Genomic DNA, 11515 nt, shown 5'->3' on the forward strand with positions numbered 1-11515 from the left:
CCTAGGAAAGAAAGAGCCCGGGAAGACTTTACAGACGATGTACCACTTAAGTGAGCGTTCTCAAGGTGAATAAAGTGGGAGAGGAGTACTAAAAACAGACAAAAGAATAATATTTACGACAGAAGATGATGCTCGAGAGATACACAGGACACAATCGTGAGTACTAACCCTCTCAAATATCCACCGTTTCCTGACTGATACATAAGCTGACTGTGACTAAAAGAGCTTATGCCAAAAATACCACTGGGGAGGTGTCCCTCCTTCACAAAGCACCCTGATGGAACTCTAGAGGGGAGCAGGCAGCAAACATCTGTGTAAAAGTTTACAAAGAGCAGAGCCGGGGCGATCATACACTGTCAGAGCGGGTGGAAGCAGGCTGGGAATCCCATGTGGGACTATACCCGGGCGCCATGCTCATAAAATCAGCTAATGGATTTGAGAGCGGCCACTTTCAACACAGAGATGCGACCAGATCAATCAAGCAAGCAAAGAATCAATAAGGAGGGCACTTCGGTTCCCCCACCAAGGTCTGGCAGAGACAGTTCTGATGCAAAGTCAGCAAGCAGAAAAGTCAACTAAAAATAGAAACTCTTTTAACTTTTATGGGAACTCGGAAGTATATACTACATGGATGATTTTATTAACATTAGAATTAATAATAGATGTTTGCAGGAAACACTACATATTTCCAAACAACTCAACCATAGGGAATCCTAAGACTCTTTTAGGCTGTTGCCAGGTTATTTTATACTTCACTTATGATGAAGAAATCGATTCTAAAAATTCTGTGTATCTGAAAGAGCATATTTACTCTTTCATCTGTACTAGTCTGTCACTCTCGTGTATGAATCTGGGACTTGTTCTAAACATTTAATACTAAAAACTAGAAACTAAAGTGACTTCTTCAGCATCTGTGCTGTTTTGCTATAGTGCATTACTTCTGAGGTTCTATTAATTAAATTCAATATTTGACACTGTTCCAGCTTTACAACAACAAGAAAATTCAGCAATCATTATACTCAATGGCTTGCAGTTTCTGTCCAGTCTGCAACAGGCCTCCGAGCACCTCCTGGAGCCGGGAGCGCAGAAAAGATTCTTTAGATCTGCTTTGGGTTCATGTCTACAGCTGTTAGTTCACTATCTTGGTCCCTGGAAAACTACCTATGGAGTCACTTTTTTGAGGCAAAGCACATCACCTCCAGAAAGGCCTTCTTGAAATTCAAAGTCAGAATCGGGAAAGAGCCATAGGATTTTCAGAAACGGGTGGATGACAGGGCAGTTCACATGAATGAAAAAGCGGGAAGAGAGGCAGAATGTTAGGGGCAAGATCTGGGAACAGCAAATAGCTCAGGTAAAGAGATGTAGGGGAGTGGGAGGAGATAAAGTCAGAAAACAGGCTAAGTCCTATTGTGAGGGTCTCCAGTGCCATACTGGGATATCAGGGCATTTGTTGGTCAGCAACAGAAAGCCACTAGAACTGGTTAAGCAGAAGAGGGGCATGATTAAATCTTATTTGTGCCAACCCATCATCCCAGCCTGTTGATGGCCTTGAGTCTTTCATTAACACTATGAGCTACTCCTCCATCCCCAGACCCCGTGTAGGTTTGATAAGCATCCTTGATTATGCTTCTCTAATTCCACTATGAAATATATACAAGTCATAACCCTAGTCATAACACTAAAGGTGACCTCAAGGGATTACTCAGATTCTTTGGGCTATGCTTTTTCAACCATGTTAACACTCACATATAGCAGCATCTAATCCACAGTTCTCAAAAGTAATAGGAGATATTATTTTTTAAGTTCATCTAAGCAATACAGATATTATTAATTGCTTATTTCAGTACACATGATTTACACTCATCTTTTCTTAAGATTTCTTCTATATGGACCATTTTTAAAGTCTTTATTGAATTTGTTGCAATATTGCTTCTGTTTCATGTTTTGGTTTTTTGAGGCATGTGGGATCTTAGCTCCCTAACCAGGGATCGAACCCACACCCCCTGCATTGGAAGACTAAGTCTTAACTACTGGACCACCAGGGAAGTCCCTACACTCATTATCTTATTTAAACCTTTCACCAGCCCTCTGAGATGAAACTATTGAAACCTACTGGGCATTCTTTTAAACTGCAAAGTCTTTCCTGTCCCAGGACACGAAACAAAAACACGAAACACTTGACTCTCAACCTTAAATTGACTGGTCTTCAATCAATCTCCAAAAAAGTATGGATTTTATCAAATAGATCTTTCATAAACCCTTTGGTCAACTGTAACTCCTTTGATATCTATCTGGTTAATATAAAGAGTTGTAGAATTTGCAAGATCAATTAGAAACTTCATTATTGTTTGTGTTTATTGAGACTAACTGGAAACTTTCAAGCTGGCACACGGGAATAATGGAATAGAGTTTCAACTTAGCCAAGAAGCATGATTTTTATCTCAGTAGACCTGAATTTCCTGAAAATTTTAAAAGAATCTAACAGTGCCAGCAGGAGCCCTTAGTTGCCTAGGTAATAAAGCAGGTTTCCATGGAAACCCATTGGTCTGTATCAAAGAAACGCTTTGAATTTTAATGGGATGAAAGAGCATCATCTAAGAAACGACCAAATAGTTATTGCTACCTGAACTATTTTTGGTGGTGACAGCCTTTTATGTTCATATTTGTTAATAGCGGTGGTGGTTTTTGCCAGAAAAACAAGCTTTAGATAAGCAAATAATTGTAATAGCTAATACTGTCTCCTTTCCTCTGTACACCACGAGAGTTTCAATCCCCACGTTTTGACATTTATTGAAGAAAAGGTTGATTTCCTAATCTCGTTATACTCTTGCATAAATGTGATGAGTTAAGGTATGAAACTTTTCTTCCCATTGTCTCACCAATGAGGACAGTAACTGGGCCCATAGCCAGGCTGTCCGCCTATGATCTTTCTTCTAAGTACACGAGACTACGAGTGTAATGAAGGCCTGGGGTCCGTTTCAGAATATGCCTTCTGTTTACCTAGAAGCGTCTTCAGAGTGCTCTGCTCCCGGCTCAGGGGATGTCCAGGGAACCTGTTAACTGAAAGCTTGTCTAGCATGGCATTGATGACTGTTCCTTAAAAGCTAATTAACAAGGCGGTAGAGCATCAGCTAAAGATTTCCTTGCAGACTTGCTGCAATTCACAGCAAGTAGGCGTAGAGAGGTGAGTGACTTGCCAAGAATCATGTAGCTAGTAAATGGCAATCCAGAGTCTGAATCCCTAAGTTCAGTTATAGAAAATGGGAGACACTGGCTTGTGTGAGGCTCTGGGGAGAGGCCATGTGACTTGGTAGGAGCATAATCTCTCGTGTTTGGTTTTCAGTTTGCTATCTAAACCAGGGGTCCCCAACCCTGTTAGGAACCGGGCCTCACAGCAGGAGGTGAGCAGCAGGCAAGTCAGCAAAGCTTCATCTGCTGCTCCCCACTGCGCCCCATCGCTTGCATTACCGCCTGAAGCAGGCTACGCCCTCCCACCCCCAAACATCCGTGGAAAAATTGTCTTCCACGAAACTGGTCCCTGGTGCCAAAAAGGTTGGGGACCACTGATCTAAACTAGCTGGGCTTTGAGTGACAGGCCTTACAGTGTGCAAAGATGACCAGGCTTAAGGGTGGAGAAGTGAGTTGGGAAGTATCAACAGATTGAACGTCACTACACGAGGACAGCAGGAATTGCTAATTAAGGCTCACCGACCGATCTTCCAATAGGCAGAGTGCTTTGGGGACTAAGGCCACCCTGTTTGGAATTAAGTTTTACTTTTATCATATTAGTCTGGGCACAGAAGCTTTTTGTTAAAGAGATCTAAGAGTCTACCATCCTTTGCCCCCCCCCCCCCGCTTATCCTCGTCTCTTCTAGTTTCCTTATTGTCATATTTTAAATAGCATGTTTATATGAGCATTTTAACTTTAATTCAGGTTTAGAGAATATAGATTGACTTCCCCCCACGTTAATGATAATGTGATTGAGTATTTACTTTGTGCAGAGTGTTTTTATCTGTACATTTTATATACTTAAACTATATACATACACACAAACACACACCGTTTTATCCTTACAGTAACTGAGGTTGAATTCCCTGGTGGTCCAGCAGTTAGGACTCCAAGCTTTCACTGCCAAGGGCCCGGGTTCAATCCCTGGTCTGGGAACTAAGATGATCCTGCAAGCTGAGTGGCACAGCCGAGGGAAAAAAAATAACTGAGGTAAGTGGTATTAACATCCTCATTTTACAGATGAGGAAACTCAGAGATAAAAGTTGAATAACTTACCTAACATGATACAACCAGTAAGTCGTGAGCTGTGATGTGAAGTAAGGCAACTTGGCTACTTCACACTAAGCCTTTATTCTGTTAGCTCCCTATTCCCTATTCCCCCCTCCCCATCCCTGCTTGCATTCCCTTCATCCCCTTAATTTAATTTCATTATGATCTTTATTTTTTTAATAGTTTTTTGATGTGGACCATTTTTAAAGTCCTTATTCAAGTTGTTACAATATTGCTTCTGTTTCATGTCTTGGTTTTTTAGCCCTGAGGCATGTGGGATCTTAGTTCCCCGGCCAGGGATTGAACCCACACCCTCCGAACTGGAAGGCTAAGTCTCAACCAGTGGACCACCGGGGAAGTCCATATTATGATTTTTAAATGAATAGTTAGTATTTAGATTATTGTGGTTATACCAATCTTGTTAATTGCTGAGCCAAGTAATATGCTACTTCCATATATCTTTTCTTTTCTCTTCTTCCTTTTTACTGAGGCTTGATACTAGCCCTTTTAGGGAGTATGAAATTCTACCTACCTATTGTTATTTTTTTTCTCCAATGTGCCAGTGTTTCTGCCACATGCATATTAATAGTTGTATGTGTCTATTTCCTGAGAACACCTTCCTTCCTTCCTTCTGCTATGATACCTATTGGTTGCTCTCTGCAAAGATTTCATTGAGAGATTTCCCTTTATGTCAGAGATCCTCTTTCCTGGATGCTGTGTCTTGTCTTTCTTTTAATTTCTCGTTTTAATGGAAGGTATTCTCCATAACTTCTTTTTTTATATGCACATTCTTTTTTACATTGTTTTCCATTGTGGTTTATCACAGGACTCCATAGCTTCTTACACGAGAGTATATGACAAGTATTTGAAAACCTGAAAATGCCTCTATCCTGACCTCACATTTGATTGATAGTTTAGCTGGCTCTCAAATTCTAAGCTGCAAACAATTTTCCCTCAGAATTTTGAAGGCATTTGATTTGCTGTCATCTGGCTTCTAATGCCACTTTTGAGAAACACAAAGCCATTTTGATTGCTAGTAATTCGTAAGTAATTGCTATTTAGTTTCTAGAAGTTTCCAGGGGCTTCTCTGGTGTTCTGAACTGTCACAATAACATGTCTCAGTTTGAGTCTCTTCCACACCTTTTGCTAGGCAGATGGTGAGCCTTTTCAACCTACAGTCTTGCGTCCTCTGGTTCTGGGAAATTTGCTCCCCTCTCTTTTCTCTCTTTCTTGAACTATTAATAGGATGTTGGATTTAGCGGACTGATCTACTAATTTGCTTTCTCTTACGTTCCATCTTATTCTTATATTGTTTGTCTTTCAGGAAGATTATATCAAATTCTTTTATTTCTTCAGCTGAAGTAACAAAGACCTAAAGTCATGCTTTCAGCAAGATAGGAGTTTAAATATCTCTATTATGCAAAAGTCTAAAGGTAGGCTGCCCAAGTGTTGAAATGACAGCTCTACTCTATGAAGGGGTCCTGTCAGACTCCTTTTAGGCCCAAATTTGTGTTATGGATCATGACAGTTATTTTTTTTAGGAAATTTTCCATAGTTGCAGAAAAATACTTTTACTCACATGTCAAGAATTAGTCACATAGCTATATCTATATCTGAGTTGGAGTATCCACTCCAACTTAAACAATTTGAACCCTCTTGTCACCTATAACTACATTGTCTAATATGGTAGCTACTACCTACATGTGGCCACTGACCACTTGAAATGTGATTAGTGCAGATTAAGATGTGTTTTAAGTTAAAATACACATGGGATTTAAAAGACTTAGTATGAAAAAAAGGAAAGTCAAATATTTTAGGTTGATTACAGGATAAAATGATAATATTTTAAATACAGTGGATTAAAAGAAACATTATTATAATTAATTTCACCTGTTTCTATTTTAGTCTTTTAATGTGGCTACTAGAAAATTTTAAATTACATGTGTGGCTTGCCTTATATTTCTATGGGTAATGCCGCTCTATAAAATGGGAATAACAGAGCACCTACCTCAATGGGCAGAAAGATTAAACAAGATCATAAGTGCAAAATGTTTTGCCCAGTGCCTGACAGAGAGCAAATACTCAGAAAAAGGGAAACAAATGAGTTAGTAATGTAGTATTTCATTGACTCTAACACCTCCATTTTTGTTCCTGCATTTTCACACCTTGGACACTCGGATGCATCGTACAGTGGATGGCATTGAAAAGTTGCCAGGCCCAGTCATAGCACCGTTGTCACGGCCTGTGTGCACATGCGTCAAAAGCACTAGCATCCATACTTGCAGAGTGAGTGTCCGCGGCCTAGAAGACAGTCTAGGAGATCAGAAGGGGGCACTCTTAACCTCTAAGAATCAAACTGTTAAGGAGACAGGTGGTGGTGGGGGCGAGGGGTCACTCGGAAGTGTTTAAGCAACGTTCCCAAAATAGGAGTGAAGAGCAGGCTCCTTGTACCTAATTACAAAGTTGGCTGAATTGTTCAGCACCAATGGCTTTCGGCTCCTAGTGGACCTGGAAAGATAAGTGGAGGGGAGGGGAGAAGATAAGGTAAGAGGACTTGCTCCAAGGGCCTAATGACACAGATGATAAGACTGGTGGGAAAACACAGACATTGGTGCCTGAATCAAAAAGTCATTCTGAGGCCTGGAACTCGAAATGTAATGAAGTTTCACGAATACTTTAATTTCTGCTTTTATTTTCCTTCTTCTGTTTGTATTACTGTGATATGATTTTTTAAAAATTCATGCCTAAATATGTCTAAATAGGTATTAATAAGTTTAAGATAAGAATCTTAGGTAAAGCAAAAGCATTGTGAGGGACTTCCTTGGTGGCACAGTGGTTAAGAATCCACCTGCCAATGCAGGGGACATGTGTTTGACCCCTGGTCCGGGAAGATCCCACATGCCATGGAGCAACTAAGTCCATGCGCCGCAACTACTGAGCCTGCACTCTAGAACCCGTGAGCCACAACTATGGAGCCTGCATTCTGCAACTACTGAGCCCATGCGCCTAAAGCTTGTGCTCCACGACAAGAAAAGCCACCACTATGAGAATCCTGAGCACCACAACGAAGAGTAGCCCCTGCTCTCCACAACTAAAGAAAGCCCACACGCAGCAGTGAAGACCCAATGCAGCCAAAAATAAATAAATTAATTTAAAAAAAAAAACTTAAAAAGCACTGTGTTATAGTTTAAATGGCAGTGCTTTTTCCTTTCTTAGGAGTACATAAAACAACATGGCAAATTGTAATTAATGCACCTTAGATTTGATGAAACATAGTATTATTCCCGTTAAAGGACTTCTAAGTCCAAGATCAAGTGACCTCTAAAATATAGTAATACTAATAACACTTATCTGTTTCCTTTTCCTATAACACTTATCTAGCATACTGTATATAGAACTTATTTTTTATGTTTATTGCTTATGGTCTCCCTGCTAGAATGCACATTCCATAGAGCAGGAATTTGCATCTATATTGTTCTCTGATGTCTTCCAAGCCCCTAAGACAGTGCCTGGCACACAGTAAATTCTCAATAAACATTTGTTGAGTGAATGAATGAATGAAATCTTTCTGTGTGCTAACTGCTTTGCTTGGATTATTCCACTTAATGCTCACAAGAAACATGAGTAGATATTACAATCATCCACATTTTCATATGAGGAAACCCATGATATAAAAGTTCAGAAATCCGTCCAAGGTCACACAGCTTGACATCACTGTTGGGGGTGGGGGGCTAGGATTCTGGCTCTGAACCTACACTCTTATTTAGTAAACTTTGCTGCTTCTACCACTGCTGGTGTTTCCCTTCTTGATTTAACTCCTATTCTGGGATGCTCCTGCTGTACTTGGTGCATGCCTCTATCTTAGCTCTTATTAGTCTTTATTAGAGGAGGGTATGGCCCATGTCCTCCACAAGGCTGAGCATCTCAAGGGCCAAGATGTATCCTTATTCATCTTTATATTCCCAAGGCCAACCACAGTGCCTGGTACTGTGCAGGTTATGTAAGTACAGAGCAAGAAGCATGAAAGAAGGGTCAAAGGTTCCCAACTGGCAGCTGAAGTACCAGTGGAACTGATGAAAAGGAACAGCTTAGAAAGAGAAGCTGTTCTGGAGAAAGAATACTATGAGTTCCGGTTTTGAACTTACTGGAGCGATGGAAGGACAAACAAATGGAGATAGCCATCAGGGACTTGGAAAGAGAAAACTGGCACAAGGGTTCTTTTAGGACTAAAACATAGACTTGCAAGTCTTTTTGAAAGAAGTGCTAACTGAAGCTCTGGGAGTGAATCAGCTCACCAAGGAAAACAATGCAAAGAAAAGAAAAAGGGGAAAAAAAGGCAACATCTTGGAGCGTACCTACAGTTAACAGGAGGAAAAAGACAAGGAGTCAGAACAGAGATCTAAAAGAAATTCAGAAGGATCTCTGCAACAACAAAAAAGTCAAAGGAATCTTTCTCGTTTGTGTCCCTGAGTAGGTGTCTGTGATGACTGCTTTGTAAAAGTACAGATTATAAATAAAAGTCTGTGGGCAGCAACAGAAAAACAACACATACGTTTCTCAGTGCTACTGGGTCTGTCTGGCCCTGCCCACCACTGGTTTGGGAGCTACCTAGTTCAGACTGGAGAACACCCACCCACAGGAAGCTTCTCTTGATGGCACCATGCCATGTCTTCCACCTCTTCACACTGTCTTCTCTTCGCCTCCTCTCTCCTCCATAGGTTGGAGATTACATCCCCTTTGTGTCAAAACAGCACATCTGAAGTCATCTTATGGCACCCACAGCCTTTTATTTGCCCCTAGTCTTCAAGGTTTTGTCAGGTGAATTCAGCCTCTGAAACTTTTATCCTGTATTATTGTTGTTGTTATTATTATTATTTTACCATATCAACACCTCAAAATTTCCCTCTTCTAGGTGTTTTTGCTCTGTTGGCTAGACCACAGAGCTCCTTGAGACTAAGCAGGGGTCGGGGAAATAAACAGGCGTCAATAAATTATTACAATTGTAATAGCGTAACTCTCTTTGGTAATACTCTCCGTGTCTGTGCCCTAGGCCTACCATGGACCAGTAGGAATTGCTTAGTTGCCCAAGTGGCAGTTAGCACTAAAGACCACTGATTTTTGACCTAGAAGAGCACATAAGATGGTAAATCCATTAAAAACTTAGTAATCACACTATAAATATTCTGAATGACCATTATTTTTACCTTTCTGTGAATCAAACATACTAAAGATGACCTTTCTCAGGCCAACTACTCTACTTTATTTAAAAATTATGACATATAGCATTCGTATATGTCATAATAAGAATTCATTCTTATTCATAGAAGAGTGTATGATATATCTGTACAGCTTAAAGAATAATTATAAAACAAACACTCTGTTTGAGAAACAGAACATTGTCAGCCCCTCAGAAACCCTCCCTGATCACATGCTATTTCTCTTAATAGTTTTACTACTTATTGTATATATCCTTAACAGTAGAGTTGAGTTTTGCATTTTTGAACTTTGGATAAGTAAAAACACATGGTATCTATTCCTTGGTTGACTTGCTTCTTTCACTCAATATTGAGATTCATCATGTTATTATAAATGGCTATAGTTATTCATTTTCATTGGTGCATTATATTTTACTATATGACCACATCATAATTTATCCATTCTATTGTTGATGTAAGTTTGGGTTGTATGCTGTTTTTAGCTATTACAAAGATGCACATATACAAGAGATCCTGAATAGAACTGCTGAGTCATAGTGAATGCTTAGCTTCAACTTTACCAAAGCCACAGTTTTCCAAAGTGATTGTATCAATTTACACTACCATTTGTATATGAGGATTCTCCTTGCTTCATCCTTCTTAAAACCTGTTGTCAGACTTTATTCTTTAGTCAGGTGGGTGTATCTAAGTCACAGTATGGCACTGTGATTTTCATGTTCATTTCTGTGGTTACTAATAAGGATGTGCATATTTTCTATTGGTCATTTGTATTTCCTCTTTGGTGCTGTGCCTACTAAAGTCTTTTGCCTATTTTTAACATTAGGTCATCTATCTTTTATTGACTTGTAGGTGTTCTGGGTACTAATTCCTTGTTATATCCTTTGCAAACTTCTTCTCCCTTATTGTAACTTTCCCACTCACTTTATGGTATTATTTGGTAAACAGAAGTCCTTAATTTTAATGCAGTTGAATTTATTGATCTTTTCCTTTATGGCTAAAAAAATTATTCTCAATCCTAAAGTTATAAAATCATTCTTCCATACAGGTCCAAGTGATTTATCTGAAATCCTTGGAGCCAGATGTGTTCTGGAATACAGACTTTTTTGGATGTTGGAAAGGTACCATGTAACATACAACGTATACTATGTAACAAGAACTGGGACAGTACCTATAAAAAAAAAATCAATGTTTCTACAGCAAAACATGTAGTCAACTAAGTAATATAGAAATAATGACTATCATGTCACTAAGTCACATCTTTCACCAAATCAGTTCTAAAGAGTTTGGTGTTTCAAGGTTTTGGGATTTTGTAATTAGTACAAAAGTTATGGTAGCCTCACACAATAAAAATGGAATTATTTCCAGGTCTGGAGGAACCCTCTGGTGGAGCCATGGACCTGGAATTTGTGTGTGAACATTCTTTACTACTGATTCAAATTACTTAATGGTTTGGGGCTCTTCATATTTTCTTCTCTTGAGTCAGCTCATTGTTTTTCTTGAGATTTCTACAATCATCTAAATTTTGTTTTAAATTGTTTATAAGATGTTCTGTTTTGATTTCTAAAGTATAGCTTTCATCACTGATAGAGGCTGTTAACATCTCTCCTTTTATTGCTCAATACTATTAAATATTTGTCAATTTCATCAGTCTTTTCCAAAAAAAAAAAAAATCAACTTTTGTATTTTTAAAATCTACTGTATGCAGCGGTATGCTAGTAAATTCACTCAACATAACAAAACAAAACACTACCTTGTTTGCTGGTTTCCATAGTGTGAAGATTCCCATCAAGCAATTTCCATTGGCTGGCAATTGGTAACTTGACAATTTCAAGCTAGCAGTTTGATACTATTGACCATGGAATTGGGAAGAGGTGTGCTTAGTTGTCTTCTCAGCCAGCACAGGCAGTGTCTGGCACACCACTACTTTTATTTCCCATTTCATTCATTTCTGCTCTTTATTTCCCTCCTAATTTCCTTAATTTTGCTCTCCTTTTTATAACTTCTTGAAAGAAGATGTTTA

The sequence above is a fragment of the Hippopotamus amphibius genome, chromosome 5, assembly GCF_030028045.1.
Source record: "Hippopotamus amphibius kiboko isolate mHipAmp2 chromosome 5, mHipAmp2.hap2, whole genome shotgun sequence".
NCBI classification, from domain to species: Eukaryota; Metazoa; Chordata; class Mammalia; order Artiodactyla; family Hippopotamidae; genus Hippopotamus; species Hippopotamus amphibius.